This window comes from Falco biarmicus, chromosome 5, assembly GCF_023638135.1.
Source record: "Falco biarmicus isolate bFalBia1 chromosome 5, bFalBia1.pri, whole genome shotgun sequence".
NCBI classification, from domain to species: Eukaryota; Metazoa; Chordata; class Aves; order Falconiformes; family Falconidae; genus Falco; species Falco biarmicus.
In genome coordinates this window covers 25,024,310-25,029,349 of record NC_079292.1, presented here as the reverse complement: position 1 = coordinate 25,029,349, position 5,040 = coordinate 25,024,310, and the positions used below count along the sequence as shown (strand labels likewise).

The 5,040-nt window shown below is 35.6% G+C and overlaps 1 long non-coding RNA gene across 1 annotated transcript in view; it reads right to left on the bottom strand.

Annotated features, from left to right (window-relative positions):
- Window positions 1–718: 718 nt before the first annotated feature.
- The window catches only part of LOC130150430 (uncharacterized), a 117,772-nt gene continuing 113,450 nt past the window's right edge, over window positions 719–5,040 (bottom strand). The window contains exon 3 of the long non-coding RNA XR_008822230.1: window positions 719–853. This is a non-coding gene — a long non-coding RNA (uncharacterized LOC130150430). The remainder of the gene's footprint in view (window positions 854–5,040) is intronic.

The following is a 5,040-nucleotide window of genomic DNA, read 5'->3' as shown; positions in this document are numbered from 1 at the left end:
TTGCTAGGCAGTATACACGTAAGTAGTAATAAACATCAAATGTATGCTTAACTGCTTTTAGACAATAATATAGCCTTCAATGATAAAAATGGATTTCAGTTTCAGAGTCTCTCATCCAACCTCTCATAGGAAAGAAAGTGGTTGTCAGACAGCTCAGTAGTACTCAGCTTAGCTTAATAGATGATCCTGCCAAAAGAACTTATTCCAGGTAGGGAAACACATTCCTTGACTACGAATGAAGTATCTTCAAGGGTCTTATCTTTTACAGGTTTTTGAAAAACATTATGACACAGAAATTACCAGTCTGTTTCCTGACACTAAGTTTCTTAATAGCTTGTATTTCCACTGATAAAATGAAAACATACTTCACATTGTTGGTGTGAAGGTATGTCTACTACACTAGGAAGCTAAGAAGGTGACCAAGGAATGTACTGTTAAGAAACTATGAAACATAAAGGATTAATTGAGGCGTTCAGACCTGCTGATATTTTGGTTTTGGTTGTGGGTTTTTTTTTTTTTTCCAAAGAATTGATAAAATCATTTAAGTTCAACTTAGGTTTGTATTTTGTTTGCTCTTACACAGCAGGTATGCCCATCCTTTCATTTTGATTGTCTCAGCCTGTTCATGCATCCTTTCACTTCATCCACCTATTCCACTTTTTGTAAAAACAGACACAAGATAGAAGTTAACTTATTAACACAACTTTCTTACCTGGTAGCAAGTTTTCCATTGCAGATTCATTCTACTTCTCTCAGCAGACAAAGAGATAAACAGATACTATTGCACTGGAGACACAGGAAGAATTTTTTGTGATGTACTGTTATCAGACCTATGCTATACAAATGCATCCAGCTAAAGGAAAGGAAAAGAAGCACAAAAATGAATATTTTAATCTTTTTAATTTTTATTAAGGGTATTTTTGTATCTTAAATGTTTACTATATTATATCCTGCAATCTATCCTAACATGACAAGCAGACAATTTAAAGACTTGTTCATAAAGCTGTGGTTTGAATAGAGAACACACATTTACTATCTACTAAATTAAGGTCTATGTTCTCAAATGACAGCTACACTTGGTACTTTCTAACTTCAGGGCCCCGGTTTAGTGAACAGAGTCCGGTTTTAATACCCAGGCTCCATCAGTGTTTCAACAACTAATTGTAAGTACCTAAGTTAGGAACATACATCTCTCCGTTTGTTACATACGCAGGTCACATACTCAGCTACTGAAATATTGTTCCAAAAATCTGATGATGAAAACATGCAATATGCTTCTTATTGTCACTGCTGTATTGCAAATTTTCTCCTGATCTCTCTCTTACTTCTATGCAATTACTCATGTAATTCTGCTTTATCCAGAAATCATGGTGCCTTTAAACAACATAGAGATCTGACAGAATCAACATATGACAAAATGTGTTGCCTTGCCCTCTTTCCTCAAAGGCAACATCAGTGAAAAATATGAGCGGTCTGGCTCCAGGAGAATCTTTCAACAATGTACACCAAAATATGTTGTCTTTTTAATAACTTATTACTGGTTATCATCTGAAGTTATGGGTGGGGGTTGTTGGTTTGTGTCTCTGTGTGTGAGTTCCTTATGATGGTGATTCTTTAACCCAAGCAGAGGTGTATCATGATCTATCTTATTTCTTTACATTGCTGTTGCCAGATTTTCATTTGGGAGACATTTTCTGCTGCATAAGGTGTGTGTCTTGCATTTAATTCCTAGTTATGAACTGTAAGGTAGCATTTAAAATATCATTATAATTCACTTGTGGTGAAGGGACCTCATTGACATTCCTTCAGCTACCATGAAACAGAGTATAGGGCATACCAGCACAGCACAGGCCCACTACAGTCCCTAGAAATGCAAGACAGTATTATTTACCTTGCAATATAATAAAAATGAGTCTTGTTGCTGGAAATAATGCAGGCCACATTTAATTTTCATAATAAAATCACAGCTCAGCTAGACAGAATTTGACCCTGCTGCCACTCTCTGCCTCTCTGGTGAGGTCAGCAACACGGCGGCAGAGGTGTAGGGACAGCATAGAGCTACTGTCTGTGGCATTCCCAGCTAGGCACAGCCTGCTACACTCTCACCTCCACAATCTGTACGGCTTTCATGTGTCTTGTTACAACACAAACAAGTGAGGGTATTAGATAACCATCTCAAAATTCAGTTAAACGATAGCTGGACTGCGGATGACACTTTGCTCATGGGTGGGAACCAAGAGATGTAAGCCTCGAAACAGCCATAAGGCAACAACAGCTGGAAATGTATCTGTTAAAATCAGCTGGCATGAAAATTCTCTGTGCTTCTAAAATACATGTTTACAGCTGCAGGTATTTCTAATTTGAATGACATGGTTAAATGGGAAAAATATATATTGCCAATTACCTGTCTTTCGAGCAGTTTCCTACCGAGTAATTTGACTTTTGTTCCTATATCCACAGCTCTAAAGTTATTTTTGTAATACCACTATTATTCATGACCTCAGATTTTTTCATTTCCTTCCATTTTTCTTCTCTCTCTTCTTCCACTATCCCTATCTTCATCCTAGCTAAGGTTCCTATATGCATTTATTCTGAAAATACCTCCACGACACTGTGATTTCTTAAACAAGAAATCCTTCTAGTGAGATTTATATTCATTGCTTGATTTTGGGAAACGTTTTATTATGCAGTTTAATTTCTCCAGGGTCCACTAATTAACTGAATCACAGTACAAATGGGCAATATTTCCTGGGATAAGCAAGTATCATAACCTTGCATCTTACCAATGATGTCTGTGTTACTTGCTGATGGATTACACCCCTCCAGTTTAGCGTCACCCATCCATTTTCAGCTACCAATAGCTATCACAGTGTGTAGTCTAGTGGGTTGTAGGTGACAATAAAAAATTTTCCTTATTTAATGGAAGAGGAAAACAGAAATGTGAGAATAGAGGGAAGGTTAAAAAAAAAAAAAAAAAAAAAAGGGTTTAAACTATATACTTAATTAGCTATTTATACTCTGAAAGCATCCATGCTTCCATGGCACTCAAGTGCCTTGTTTCTGTTGTGACACAGTCAATATGAAGCATGGTTGTTACTGTTTCCCTTCCTGTACTACAGCTATTTGTCCAAGAGATGGAAAGTTACTTTGCTATGAATTTGTTAGCAGATACTGTAACTGAAGAAGTCTACAACATAATTGACACCATTTTGTACTGGCCTAGGTCTGAATACCAATGAAATATGAAGAATTCCTTTTGTTTTAATTTCTAGTGTGCTGGGAAGACATGATGTATTGCATAACTTCATTGGACCTGATCTCAGAACAAATGAACAAGCAAATCTCTTAGCAGAATCATCTTTCAACACTAAGATTTATTTTTTTTTTTTAATGGTATCAGCTGCTATTTCTTTCTAACACAATTAATTTCTGGTTTTCTCTTCATTGTTAAGACAGAAAGAGATATTAAACCTTCTTTTTTGTATATTTCTTTTAGTAGAGTTAAAGAATTAAACAATAAAGAGCTGCTTTTTTTTTTTTTTTTTTTTTCATTCTGGCAAAAGAATTGAGGTACTATCGTTGCAAATCCACATCTAATGTATCTTTTTCAGTTCATCTTAACATCACACCCCGCCCCCCCCTTTTGTTTAAGTATCTTGTATTTCAGACATGAAGGAACTACTGCTAAATAAGGGATGAAGTTTATTAAAGCATTGTTCCTGTTTCTCTTGGACTGAATTTGCAGTTTTAAATACATGATTCCCTGCCATAATTCTTTATCTGGACTTTTCTTGAACAGTGCTACATGGCAAGTGACAATCCATCATTCAAGTCTGAAATGACTTGGCAAAAAAAACATTTTACCCATAAAGGCAATCTTTCCAGACAGCATTGTCTTAACTAGAAAACTTTAATATTCTAACCACTTTAATTGTAAAGCCACGCTGCTGGAAGCAGGCTTGGTTTATAGAAATGAAACCGCAAGTTTCACACTCTTTTGTTTAAGTGGTTCTTCATTACATCAGTTTTAAGACATTTTAGATCCATTGGTTTATGAAGGTAAAGAGAATTTTAAAGGGATACATTACAGGGAGTGACATCAGCTGCAATGGACTTCATTCAAAATGATGTAAAGAATAGGTCTGTCACAAACATATTTGTAAAGAAACCCATCTTGGCTTATAAAACAAAATAAAAAACCCTGGTACTTTCATTTGGCTTATGACAAAGGCATTGGTAGAGCATATGTGATAGAGAAGAGACAACTGAACAAATATGTACTGCTTTAGACTATCTCCTTATATTTTCTGTTACAGTGCCTTCTCTGCTGCCATCTACTAATGACTGAATGATGGTGAAGATTCATATTCAGGCAGACTGGGTGTTTTTTCCAGTTAGATGCTTCTGAAGGAATTGAATTATGTAACAGTAAGCATTTGGTAACAGAAGTTATGTGGAACAATGTTAAAACAAAGAACAGGAGAAGTCTGGATGTTACTTTGGTCTGTTATACTCCTTTTCTGTAACACCGATACAATGACATTCATTAAGCAGAACATGGTAGGCTGAATTTTAATTCAACAGAACTCCAAAGCCTACAGAGATCACAGCTGGAACTTATTCTTAATTACACTTATCCAAAAGAAGACTCCAGTTTCTTCATATCAATAATTTTCAACCTTCTCCAGTTTATAGTGCCATTTTCTATTTCCAGTTTGCACTGCAAATATATGCTTATTTTTCTTTCATGAATCCCTGAGGTTCTCATTCTCCAAAAGCCCAATAATAAAAGGCTGAAATCAACTGTACTATACTATAGTTAGTGTAGGAAAAAGCTTTCCTAGTGGAAGAAGTTTTGTAGGATATGAAGAAAACTTGCACATCAATAAAAATGTACATATTTCTACATTTTTGCCTGTTTAGAAGGAAAAGCACAAGAGTTTGTGTGTATGATTTATTGAGAAACAATTGAAATGAGGACAGAATATGATCTCATTCAGTATCAAGAATCTGGCCACAGACTTTGGCTCATGGTATTTT